At 33.1% G+C, this 14,349-nt stretch overlaps 1 long non-coding RNA gene across 1 annotated transcript; it reads right to left on the reverse strand.

Annotated features, from left to right (window-relative positions):
• Positions 1-3,230: 3,230 nt before the first annotated feature.
• LOC134262973 (uncharacterized) lies at positions 3,231-5,256 on the reverse strand. The gene is made up of 3 exons (XR_009991154.1): positions 5,098-5,256; positions 4,860-4,947; positions 3,231-3,627 (listed from the first exon to the last, which is right to left on the reverse strand). It is a non-coding gene; the product is annotated as an uncharacterized LOC134262973 (long non-coding RNA).
• Between the last annotated feature and the right edge of the window lie 9,093 nt (positions 5,257-14,349).

Raw genomic sequence — 14,349 nt, forward strand, 5'->3', positions numbered from 1 at the left:
TATTTAGGAATAAGTATATGACCCCAAGACACTAATTAGCACTTGTTAATTACTTCCAACGCAAGCTGAAGATATACCAAACAAAAGGATTAGAAGCCATTGGAATTCTTATTTTCATATGGATTAATTAATTAAAAATTCAAAATATGAGTTTTATTTGTAAAATTTACAAAGATTAATCTGTTTTTCTTTTAAATGAAAAGGGGCATTGTATTTAACAACAATTAATTGACATAAAAAGGGATGTTCTTTTCAAGAAATTTCACTATTGAAATTTTTGGTCCAAAATATACATTGTAAGTTATTAACCTTTCATAAATAATGTTATGAAATTGAGGGAGAGGAGACTATTTCTCATTTATTTAAAACCAGTGTAATTGAATGTAATTGAAAAGTAATTGTGAATTACATGCTTTTTTGGAAAGTAATTAATTAAATTACCATTACTTGTAATTGAAAATTTGGTCAATTACACATTACTTTGAATTACATTGAAATTTGTAATTAATTACAGTCAATTACCAATACATATTACCATTACCCCATCCCTGATATGTTAAACCATTCAAGAAATGAGATTTTGACAACAGAAATCCTGTGCATTCTTAATCATGTTAATGGCTAAATGTAGAAATTATTTACCTTCTAACTTTCTGTCTTTAACAGTGAAAAGATGTTGATGGACTTCCAGTCCCCTAGTGGAGTCTGTAACTTCACCAACATTCTGACTTTGACTACTTAATCGCTTCAGTAGCGTTGTTTTTCCAGCCTCAGCACATCCAACAAGTATTCCTCTGGCATGGGACACGGTTGTCTTCTCCTTTCTCAAGAACGTTTTTAACTCATCCACTTTATCTAAAACATAAAAGAATAATTAGAATTATTCTCAGAACAAACAGATGATATTTATTCTTTCATTTGATGAACACAGGAAAAAAATCCAAAAGGGCCTTAACAGTTACCTGAGCATAGTATAGCACTGTAAGGATAAAAAAAATATAATAAACCAAAATAAAAAAAACAAACAAACATGATTCCATGTTGCAAAGTGAATAGCAAAGGGAAATAACTCACATATTAATTTAGCCCAAGAACCAAACTTTTTTTACAAAATGGGTCAAGAATTTCACAGGTCTGTAAAATATAGCCATGCTTTATTACACTGTACTTTTTAGCAGAGTAAAATATTTTCAAGGAAATAAAACATAATAAAACATTTTCACCGTAGATTCAAAATATCTTAACCCTCAAGGCCTCAGATCAACACTAGAATTCCATTTACAGAGGCCTTGAAATACACAATTTTGAAAGAAGAACTCCACCCTTTATCTTTACTAAACTCTTAATTTATTTCCTTACTATCTAAGAGCAGAGAAGAGATTTTTTTCTAAGAAATAATGTTTTCTGTATTTACACATGTTAAAATGTTTAATCAATAGAGCCCCTCTCCCTATTTCGTCACAAGGGCACTGAACTCACTATTTCTATGAAGTTCATCAGTTAAATTTCTAAAAGGAGAGGGGAACACTTTCAATTCGTTTTCGAATTCATGTATTTTTACAATAGGACCTTTAGAAAAGTACCCTTAGACACGAGAGAAGGCCAACAGGAGGATGAAAATTTACAATTTGGGTTTCCCTTTACTAGTAACTGCTATATGTCAGAGTAGGTTGAAACTGGTCCTTTAGTTCCAAAGAAGAAGCTTAAAATATATGATGTTACCATCTGCTCATGTAAAGTAGGAGTCCACTGGGAATAAGTATTGCCTCCTTAGTTACACATTCATACACACCTGGCCTCCACATAGTAACCTTTGACCTTGTTAATTTTATCAGAAAGAACCATTTCATTTACAACTAATGTTTTGTTTTAAGAAGATCAACTACAAAAACTTATTTTCAAATCCCTATAGCCCACACCCACCCACTCTACACCCATTTACATATAGATTTTAATTAGCCTGGTCCCCTGTTTCATCCTACATGATTTTCTACATTAAAATTTAAACATGTTAATATAAATACAAAAAACAATTCATAACCATATTTTTTCATAACCCATTTTTTTTATATGGTAAATAAAAATATTATATGTATTGTATACGTTTTTCTTTTGTTTTTTTAATCCATTAGCATTTTAAACAATATGCATTGTCAATCTATGTCAAAAAACACAGTGTTGTTTATTTAGAGTTATCTCTCTTTGTCCAGTCTACTTATTATTCAACAAAGAGTAAACTACAGAGACAATTGTTTATATGTTTCAGTAATATCTATACACTTGATTAATTGACATGTGAGAATAATTAATTCCAGAGAATGTTTTACAAGTTGATAAACATTTACATGTATTAACATGATTCAAACATTTTTTTTTCTTTCTAGAAATCACTGCTTTGCCAAACTCTTTTAAAACATGTAAAAGTATTCTAACCATAAAGTATTAGTTAAACTACAATTTATAATTTGTTATCATCCTCATCTTAAAAATATTTCTTGTTATTTATTGAGACAAATTATAATTCAATGAAAGATGTAATGTAAACAGACTTATCTAAATGTTTTGTTTAATATAACACATACAACAGTGAATGTGTCTTCCAAAATAAGTAAATGACTGTAGATAATGGTAGATGTAGCATTGTACACAAAACATAGTTACCTAATACCTATACATGTAAACAAAACACACAATCATATAAGAATGTAACTCACCGGTCAGATTGTCCCCTTCATTGATAAGTCTGTAAATGTTTACTGTGTTGTTGTACGCTGATCCAACCCAGAGAAGCTGTGTATCACGATCATAACTCAGGCTGTGTGGTAAGTATATCCCGTGTTGTTCTCTGTCTATCTGTGTCAGAAAGAGACCATCCTGGTCAATGATATGTACTGTGTGGGTGTTATTATCACACACCAGGATGTGTGACAGCGCGTCAGTACAGATTCCACGTGGTGATAGTCGTGATCCTGATGGAGTACGTGTGTAAGAGAAGCGGTGTATCCCTCTTCTGTCTGTCACCACTACAGCATCACGGCGAAAGTCAGACACAATAACATCTCCATTGCGGTTCTCTGTGATGTATCTAGGACCTCTATACAGTTCCTGACCTGTGTTATCGTGCTGTATGGTCTGTATGTGTTTTCCTGTGTTAGTGTAATGGTGTACCTTGCCTGTATATGTACCACGTCTATCCATGTTCATCGCGACCAGCAGGTCTCCAGTGGAGGGGGAGCTGTAGACACTCCGTGGTACCCCTGGTGATGCGTATGGTATCACTGTGGTCTTTACTTTATCTGTAGACAGTTTAATGATGTTAAAGTGACTGTCTATATAAATCACAGCACTATCACGCGTCACAGTATGTACTCCACCACCATCTTTAGTTAAATCTGTCACTTGATCTAGTTTGTCTCCTGTCCTGTTTGTTAAGATGAGATTGCCTTTACTATCACTGATCCAAACCCGGTCCGTAGACACGTGGGTAATGTGACTACACTTACTATCACCTGGCACTGTGACAGATTTCTGTAATACTGTTGTATACATTACTGACACCAGACTTCTATTTCTATTTCCTGTGACTTTATAATTCTGTGTTGATTTCCTTCAGTCAGGGAGATCTCTCTGTAAATTACAACATTGTTCTAGAATTTTCTACATCAATAACAGGGTGTTTACAGATATTGTATGCATCTTGCCCAATCTGTTCAGTAGTTTGAATATATACATCTATACTTATAAATTAATAAACTTTGCAAATAAACTCCGAAATGTGTGCACAAGAGTTCTTACTTATCCCTCTAATACTACACGACATACAAGATGATGTCCGTAAACTATATATAGATTTCACAGGGATTGTAAGTATCATACATAAAATTAAAAGTCTACTTCAATATTCTGAAAACAACCATGAAATAGCATCAACGTGAATATTGTGGCGTTTCCGGTTGGCGGATCTAAGCTACTGACAAATTTTAATGAAACTGACAACAAACAATCTATTATTTATTTCATAAAATGTCATCACTGAATTATTCAGTCAAAACTTGATTTAATTGATATAAAATAAATAAGTTGTGGTAACCAATTAAAAAAAAAAGAAAAGTGTAAATTATTTTTGTCAATCGCCGATCTCAATATTGACGGAAGCTTCTAGAACATTACTTTCTTTTTTGCTATAGTGTTTTAATCAAGAAATAATTATAAATATTGTAATTAACAAGTTATTAGATTAAATAGTTTTACAACAAATGATGTTATATAAATTAAAATACAATGAAAACAATAATTTTGTAAAAACGAGCAAAATATGCTTGAAATTTATCAGAAACATATTGTTGCCGGGAAAAACACTAATATTTATTGATACAAGGATTAAATGAGTAGACAAATGGTACATGGCGATCAAGCGATAGATATTAAGAATATTCGATTAGAATTAATGGCAATCCGACAGCGAGGTATCATGACGAGAGAATGACAAAAGAAAATATTTAAATTAAATACAGGAAATACATATATCGAAAGACTAAAATAGAGATGTAGTGTGTATATATATATGTGTTTATTATGAGTTTATCGGTAAAAACTGTATATTTCTTTCAGGCAGACTTTTGAACAAAGTATTTCTTCCCTCTATAAGTCTGTAGTCTGTCAGTAAAATCTACAACTTCCAACTGCAATATATTTAATTTTCTGTCTGTAAATGGTAAAGTTCTATGTATAAATTCAATTTATCTAGTGTATTATATAAAGCGAAATAATTATTTAATATAAATTTATTACTACTTATTATAATACGCCTCTCTTTATAAGTTTATTATTACTTATTATTAAGATCAGACCATCCTTACAAAATATGTCTGCTTGCCCTCTCCTGACTGAGGATAAAAAACAGGGTAGGCAGATAAGGACTAAATTCTTTTCTTTATTCGAAAACACCTGCAAATGTGAAATCAAAAAATTTTTATTTGGGCTGTTTTAGTTACTAAATTGTTGAGAAAAGGCAACCAGGCCTTGTGTATCAATGTTCTCGATTTAAGAAACTGAAAAACTTAAAAGTATCAAAATACACATAAACATATTAAATACCTTTCTATTGGGAACTGAGTCCTTTTGATGTCTCAATAGACAGCAGCCTCCAAGTGTTCACAATATTACCTGTCTAACAAATCAATATTTACAAATTATTCAATGGAATAAAACTATATATTTAGGTATGTATAAATATAAATTATACATTTTCTGAAATGATTAGCCCAACAGATAGCCATGATCAAAAGTTTGTTGTGACATATAACCAAGAGGCCAATGGGCCACATTGCTCACCTGAGTACATTGTCAGGGAATAAGCAGAAATCAGTTCTTACATGGGCCGGGGTGGAGGCGGACTTGATTTTTTTCACTTTCTGAATATTCTTCCATTGTACATTGTACAACATTGTAATGGCTTTGCTGTTCTTGAGAAGAAATTTAAAAAAATTCTTATATTTACTTTTGTAAAATTTTGATCCCCTTTTGGGGCCCTCCTCACCCCAGGGGGTTATGATTTACACAAACATAATTTTCACTTCCTGAGCATCCTTCAATATCAATATGACTATAAGCAACACTTTGTTGATCATGAGTAGATTTTTTCCTATATTCTCCTGTGTAAAAAAAAGTTTTACACAGGAGAATATAGGAAAAAATCTACTGTTATCTTTCCGTTCCGTTTTCCGTTCCGCGTTTTAGCAACACCCTATTTGTTGGCGTCAGATTAGCAAATGAGGCACAAACGTGATTTCAACTGACAAATCAGCTGAATGAGAATTGCATTATGGGTTACTACATAGACGAATACTACAGGAATTTTACACTTGATAAATTCCTTTATTGTACTATCGGTGAATACAATTGCCAGGTGGAATCCCTGGCCAACACACGTGATCACGAGTATAGTTCTGTAAAAAAAAAGTTTGTCCATTTAAATGCATACGAGAAGCTGCTCGCTTTCCTTACCCTTGAAGTTCTGATGTTCTGAACTTGATACTAACTACGTATAACATTTTATTAAACATATTTTTCTCTAGTAAACAACAAATCAAAAACGCCCGTGATATTTTTCTTAGTTTCTAATGTTTGCATTTTGTTCATAAGAACATTTTTTTGTATTTTGCACTCCATTGACATGATCATAGGTTGGCCTGAACCACGTGTTCGAAGTAACATGTAAACATGTATTTGGCCTAAACGCGTTCAATCAATAATTGGTCAGTCACTCGTGGTAAGCTGTGCGCATTAATAGCAATAGCCAAATAAGGCAAACAAAGGTTTGTCAGTAAAGATGATATTACTCATTTTTTAAACAAGAGTATCGGTCGCTAGTGAGCTGAAATAAGATGTATTAATTGGTATTTACCCTCCCCCCCCAACTATTTCTGTTGAAAATCATGAAAGTCTTTCAGAAAGGTGTGGAAACACATTTTTCAAAGGACATGTTTTCAGAAGAAACAGACTATAGCAATTTCCTGTTTACTGCCATTTTATTTATAAAACCGGATCTACCCTATAACCTTTGAATAGGTAAGCCTAAACCACGTTTCATGAATTTTTAAATCACAATAACATTAGTAGGGGTGACAAAAACATTTATGTACAGTGACATTGCATCGTTTTTAAAAAGGGGTGGGGGGGATTGGGGTCAACCGGAGTTTTTTTTTTTCAACTTACCAGGAAAAAGACGACACACACACAAAAAGTGAAAAATTGCCAGACTCGAAAATCTTATTTTTTTGCGGGGGGGGGGGGGGGGGGGTCTTTCAATAACAATTTCAGTAAAACATATAGTTCTTTACCTTTATTTCACTATACTGTGACGAAAATTGAGGAGGCAAATGGCCTTTCAATGAATATTTCAAATAGTAAAATTTATGTTTGGAAAAAAAATTACATGCCTGATTGAGTTCAAAGGATATACATGTAGTTTCGTTATTTCGAAATCGGGAAAAAAATTGAAGAATGATTTATTAAACCATATTTTTATAAGTCTTACATGTAACAGAGCATATGCATGCCATAGGCGTTGAAGACAAGAAGGAAAAAGGAAATATAAGGGTTGCTTAAAAAACAGATTAAAAACTAGAGGTACTGTGAGCATGAGCTCACTAAATGATACCCCCCCCCCCGCTTCCAATATGGTTATAACTGGTGAAAAAGTCCATGTTTTCCTGTGGCCGGGAAACCCAAAATATGTGTCAGATCAAAAAGTAAAATAGGAGGTGCACAATGGCAATATGTAATAAATATTCTGTGAAAGTTTCATCAAATTTCATTCAGTGGTATGAGAGGAGTTGCGGATAAGAGATGGGTACCCCAAAGCGTAACAGACGGACGGACAGACAGACGGACGGACGGACGGACGGACGGACGTACAGACGGACGGACAGACGGACGGACGGAATTAACGATTACTATATACCCTCCCGCTTTTCAAGCGGGGGGTATAATAAAAATGTATACAGTAGTAATTAAACTTATTGCTTTCAACATTGAACCGGTGCTTTCAACGTGATGTGGCCGTAGACGACATCCAAAGTCGAAAAAGTTTTTTTTTGTTTTGTTTTGTTTTTTTTTTAAGTAAAAAATGATTGAAAAGGAAATGGAGGGGGGTTTAATTTCTGGATATCTGATTGACGATCGAAACAAAGTGGCACGCCTTGATGGCTGTTTTAAAGCGAGGCTGTTAGTTTCGCAGGAAAGTCCCGGTCAAAAAAGAGAAAAGTTGGAGACAGGCGGGGCTGGAGTGCATGTGGTGGTCGCTTTTATTGGTGGAATAATTTTCAGTGTGCATTGGGGGCGAAAGGGTGGGCTGGTTAAATTTTGGGACCTACCTATTAGAAATGCGAAACTAAGGCCTAAAACCACTCGTCCGGGATTTCCTCCGAAAGGCGGAGTGGGTTCACGGGACAAATTGTAGCTCGAAAGTAAGGAGGTCGAGCCCCTAAATCTTGCTGTTCTGGCATATGTACAGGGGTTGGTCTGCAATTTGTGTGGTAGGGCAGGGCATAAGCACGCGCCTGGCAGCTGTTGGGGATCACGAAAAAAGGGCAAAATGGTCATGAAATTTTTGAAACTGTCCCTGTGTCATCATTTGAATTCAATGTTCTGTAAGTGTTATATGTTTTAATCTAAAAAAAATATGGATTTCGATTGAACGTGAATTTCAAGACCGAGTTTCAAAACTTCTGGCACCTGCATAGTGCATAGCAGCCTTTGCATTAGAAACGAATTACATACGTTTTGCTGTCATCGAGTTTAAAAAAAATATTTAACACAAGTTAACATTTATTAATTTCATTTTATGTCATTATAAAATTTTTTAAATATCCGTAAAAAATATTTCCAATGTAAAATGATTTTATTATTCACTGAGGTTTATAAAGAAGTATTTGGGAAAAGAAACAAGACTTAAACACCAAAGAATTGTGTATTTTTCATTATATAGAGATTTTTCCGGAGCCGAAAATTGGCATCGCTACTCGGCCTTGGCAAAGATCCGATCAATTTAATAAGTTTGTTCTAAGCTTATATTACAGAGTGATAGGATTTGAAGAAATGTCTGAAATATTGATCACGGCTCATACCATCAAGATGACGTATAGAGGTGTCTCTATCAAAACTGTAATTGTGGGACAGTTTATTTACCTACCCTTCACCTTCATACTCTTTGATTAAAACATTGTAGTCTATATTTTAATTTGTTAATCATGTTATGTATGCCTGTGCCATTTTATGTGCCATGTGGTTATTTTGTTATATTAATTTGAATGTTTTTTAAGTATTTTATTTTTGTCAAAAATTTGGCAGGATTTTGTTTTGACAATTATGTGCTTTATGGACCTTTTATTCGTCAAAATATTTTTGCCTAACCGATGATTCTTTTCAATTGGGGAAATGCCGTGGCCTAATTCATATTTCTTTGTACTAAGAAATTATCCCAGTGATCCCCCTTAACTATATTTGTGTTATATACTTACTTTCATTTAAAAAAAAATGATAATTCTCACTCAATAAACATTGTATTTGTTGCTGTAACCTAGCCAGATCACTAGGATTACATAGATACATGGTTTTTTTGCAATATATTTCATTGATAATGATGATTATCTGCAAAATTCAAAAAGAAGATGGGTGCAGCTTACTTTTCGGAAAAAAAATTGTTTCAGTTAAAGTCTCAAAGAATTGCACTTGAAAAGTAGAAAACTTTATATACTTTTTAAGGATAATCTTTTTAAGTAATTATTAATTTAGAACCACCTTACCGATGATTGCTTGCAACAGGGGAGATACATGTACCGTTGTCAAATGTATTGTTCTTTGTAGTAATAAAATATATTTGTGCTATATACTTTTGTTATGTAATAAATGACAATTCTTATTTAATATACATTGTTTTTGTTATATTTCAAATACATAGTTGTTATATTTCAACTACAGCTGAAGCTAGGCAGATCAGTAGAATTGCATTAATACTGTTCGTTATCTCAATATATTTTGCAAGCTACGTTTTGGACTTTAATTGCTATTTTTGAATGTTTCATATTCTAATTGCCTTAGAATCAATTAAGGAATGTTGCTAAGTTTAGAGTGAGTTATTGGTGTGTAAATCACACAAACTTGTCTCGAAGACATATTTTTTGAAGCCCGCTAGCGCTGCATTAAAATTATGCTTTTGTGCATATCTGTCTGATTTACTCACAAGTATTTACATTCGCTGTGTTTTTCTACTAAGCCAACTGTGAAACTGATTTGAAAACCATTTTCGTGTATACTCACGGAGAAATGTGCCTTAACGTGATGTGATAATGGGTCTGCAGAGACTTCAGTAAATTACAACGATATAGGGCAGCGAGAAATTCAAATATTGAGTAAATTTTAGTTGCTTCCAAACATATACTTTTAAGCATAAGGAATGATTTTAAGTTTAGTTTAGTCTAGTGCGCTTCATTAAATATACCTACGTGACAAGTCTGTGTGATTCACACACCAATAACTCACACAAAACTTAAAAACATTCCTTACAACCAAGCTATATGATAAACGTGATGACTTTAACTTTTCTATCGTCAACTTCCCTTACTTATGCTGCAATATACCTTCATCACCTGTATACGGAGTATTTATATCTCAGTTGATTCGATACGCAAGAGCATGCTCTACGTATGAACAATTTCTTAAACGAGGTAAATTATTGACAAGCAAGTTGATGAAACAAGAATATCAACAGTCTCGTTTAAAGTCATCATTTCGTAAATTCTATGGTCGATACAATGACCTTGTCAGCAAATACAATTTATCATTGAATGAAATGCTGACTGACGTTTTTCATACCAATTGTTAGTCCATTATTTATACACTGAATTGACCACGGATTTTTTCCGTTATTTCCTGATTATGACAACGAGCACACGGCGGGTGTGACCGGTCGGCAGGGGATGCTCACTCCTCCATGGCACCTGATCCCACCTCTGATGTTTCGGAGGTCCGTGTTTGCTCTGCTCTTATTTTGTATATTTGTTTAATGGACGTTGAGATTGAATACTGTTCGTTATTTCCATATCCTTCTTAAATAATTCACAATTAACTTAAAACATTCATTATATTTACATTTTTCATGTTTGAAAGCACAAAGATATACGCCCTTGCCCTATATTGTTGCATTTTGTTAATGTTACGTTAGCCTTAATGTGGCGTCACGCTACCGCAAGATTCTCCGACTATATGTCTACGCCTTATAAAAACACAGCAAATGTCAATATTAAACCTTGAAAATTGCATCTCCGGTCCTCGGGGTATGTTAACTGAAAAGGATTTATTGATTGTAAACTGTTTAACGTCCCTCTCCAGAATATATCACTTAAATGGAGACGTCATCATTGCCAGTGAAGGGCTGCAAATTTAGGCGTATGCTCGGCATTTGATGCCTTTGAGCAGGGAGGGATCTTTATCATGCCATACCTGCTGTGACACGAGGCCTCGGTTTATACGGTCTCATCCGAAGGACCGCCCCATTTAGTCGCCTTTTACGACAAGCAAGGGTGTACTGAGGACCTATTCTAACCGGATCCCCACGGGCCGGGGGAACTGAAAAAGGAAGTCACGATGATTTACTTTTTTACGAACTTTGTCAGTTGATATACTTGTCACTGGCCACTTTAATGGACATTGTGAATAGAATTACCTATTTGAAATTTCATGGTTTTTGCAGGTTCACATTGGCTTAAAATCATCAAACTTTATCATTTGATTCATCTTGAATCCTAAGAGTGTGACAACTAATATGTAACACACTATGATTCGCCTTTTTGAATTTAAAGATTACACTGTATACATTTAAATATTGAAGATGCTCAGTGTCTTGACTCATCAACCTTTGACAGTTAATAAATTCCGGGTCCCCAAAATGTGTCAAAAGTTATGTCAAAGTGAATCTGGCAGACTATAGATAATAATTTTTATAATAAGACTTATAATAATTAAATTTTGTTAATATTAGAAGGAGTTCCTTAGAAATATCACAAATAGAAAGGTCGCGCTTTACAGGGTAACAATGTTGATTTTGTAAGTGCAAGATTCTAACTATTCTAAATTAAAATAGAGTATGATGTTTAACTGTATAGTGTTTGTGATTTGACAATATCTATGCGTTTTTACCAGGTTTCCAAACTATCTCTTGAAATTCATGACGGTTCCAATAACGCTCCGGTTTTAGCAGACCGATTTTCGTTTTAATGAATACGATGCGGAAGTTATACAAAATGTTATACATTATAAAAAGAAAACTCTTTTGATGCCCTTCAAATCGATATTTTGCTATATCGGCGACGTATTATCAATAAACAATAGTTATGGTCATATCCATTCCTATGTCGCTTCTATATATCCCAGTGAGCTTGAGATAAAAGATACCACAAAGAAACAAATTTGTTTCATACTTGAATATTTCACTTGATAAAGACGTAAATGGTAATATGACAACCACACTATATGATAAACGTGACGACTTAAAGTTTTCTATCATCAACTTCCCTTACTTATGCAGCAATATACCTTCATCATTTTTATACGGATTCTATATATCTCAGCCGATTCGATACACAAGAACATGCTCTACGTATGAACAATTTCTAAACTGAGATAAACAATTTGCTCTGCTCCTATTTTGTATTGCTTAATGGACTTTGATATTGAATACAGTTCGTTATCTCCCTATCCTTCTTCCATCTATATGTCGACACGATGTAGACAAGTGGGATTGAAAAAAAAAAACCTTCAGAGTGTTTTTATTTAAATATGTTATTAGAAAAGTATTTAATGTTTACTTTAGAACAAAGCTTTGTAATGACCGTAATGAATTTAGTTTTTTAATCGTCAACAATGTCAGCAAATACAATCTATCTATACGCAAAAGTTTTTCATACTGGTTTCTGCCATTACTTGCACACTGAATTGTCGTTTGCGTTTAAGTTTTTTTTTTCGATCATGACAAGGAAACAACGACGGATGTGACCGATCAACAAGGGGTGTTCACATCTCCGGATCCACGATAATCATATCACTCAGGTTTTAAAAGTCTGTAACAGCTCTGCTCTTGATTTGTATTGTGTAAATGTACATTTAAGATAAATAAAATTTAAAACATATTTACCTGTAACACCCTATCAGTACAAACAAAATTGGACGTCATATATTTATAATGGGACTTAACACACAGGGCTGTCTCTGCGTTGAATTTTTCAATTGTGGGAAAGCGCATTCAACTGAAATAATCCTTTGATTTAATTTATTTGTTACTTATTATTATTATTTTTAATATATTTAGTATAAAAGAATACGAGAGTTATCCGTTAAGTCGTGGGCATGCTACGAATTAAATAAAAGTAGCGTAATTGATATTTATTATTAAATGTTAACTGAGAGATGTAAAATTTGATTCAATTTCAAATATTTAATTAGAATTATGGCTTCATAGTTAGACTTGGTATGGAGATCAGGGGCACCGCAAAATTTTAATTAAAAAAATTTATCACTTTATAAATTTCATTTATATTTTATTAAAGTCTGCAGAAATCTGGATAACATTTACATTACATGTATGAGGTTGACAGACGTTTTCATTTCAAATCTGCAAAATTTGAACATTCAAAGTTGTAAAATGGCTGAGCAAACAAAGTTGGACCATATTAACACGAATTAGAATTGTTGAAAAAAGGACATTTTTGGAAAAGGTGGAGCAGTGAGCATTGATAAATTTCTGCGTAGACATCGGATAAATACCTACAGACACCAATACTTTTTGTAAACAATCGAGAAAATATTGTAAAAGAAGCCGTAAATTAGTAATTGGCATATGATATTTTCGGACGGAAGAAACAGTTTACGGGATGACACGCTTGAAGGAAAACAATCATTCCGAGATTGCAATGCTGTAAAAATGAATTTCGTAATGTAACTTTACTGTATTGCCATAAATAAAATCGTTTTACACGGACAGAAGTCGGAGAATTGAAGGCTATGAGACAAGCATTGTTAAATATTATTCTGTGTATGAAACCTGAATATTTTGTGCACACATTTATGACTGGTTAAAGCGACATTAGAAATGTCAGTTAAGAATTTTCAGTTAAGTGCTCAAGGTATGAGTGTGTTCTTTTTTTAATCTGATAGAAATATAACAATTTGTGCTTTGTTTTTGTTGAAAATTAGATGTTAATAAAAAGAAACACGAATTCAATGAAAATAATAGGTTCATATATCTTATCAATGTTTATCAGTGATTACAAATGTTTTCCACGAACTTAACGGACAACTCTCTTATGTGAATGTTTTCAAACCACAAGTTAAACAACATAATTTTTTTTAATGCAATTGAAAATTGAATTCAGGAAATATATAATTGCTTATTTTCAAAAATGTTAACTGAAACATTTTCTGCAGTTTTATTCAGAAAAATATCATGAGCTTCTTAATTTTAAGTAAAAACAAATAACAGGGATCAGGTACATGCATTACAGTTAAAAGCAGCATAACTGCTAAAATATTTTCATTACAATAAAAGAAATTTCCTTTGAAATCTATGAAAATAAAGCATCCAAAAAGTATACAAAAGAAATAAACAACACAACATAACGATTATGTAACAAATATATACATTTATTATACATGTATCATATCTATGGCACCTGATTACACCTCTGATATTTTGGTGATCTGCGTTTGATCTGCTCTATTTTTGAGTTGTTTTATGAATAGTGTTCGCTATATCAATATGTTTCATTTCATTGTGATACACTTTAAAAAGTC

The sequence above is a fragment of the Saccostrea cucullata genome, unplaced genomic scaffold, assembly GCF_032062105.1.
Source record: "Saccostrea cucullata isolate Sc308-1 unplaced genomic scaffold, CSIRO_AGI_Scuc_v1 ctg12018, whole genome shotgun sequence".
In the NCBI taxonomy this organism is placed as follows: Eukaryota; Metazoa; Mollusca; class Bivalvia; order Ostreida; family Ostreidae; genus Saccostrea; species Saccostrea cuccullata.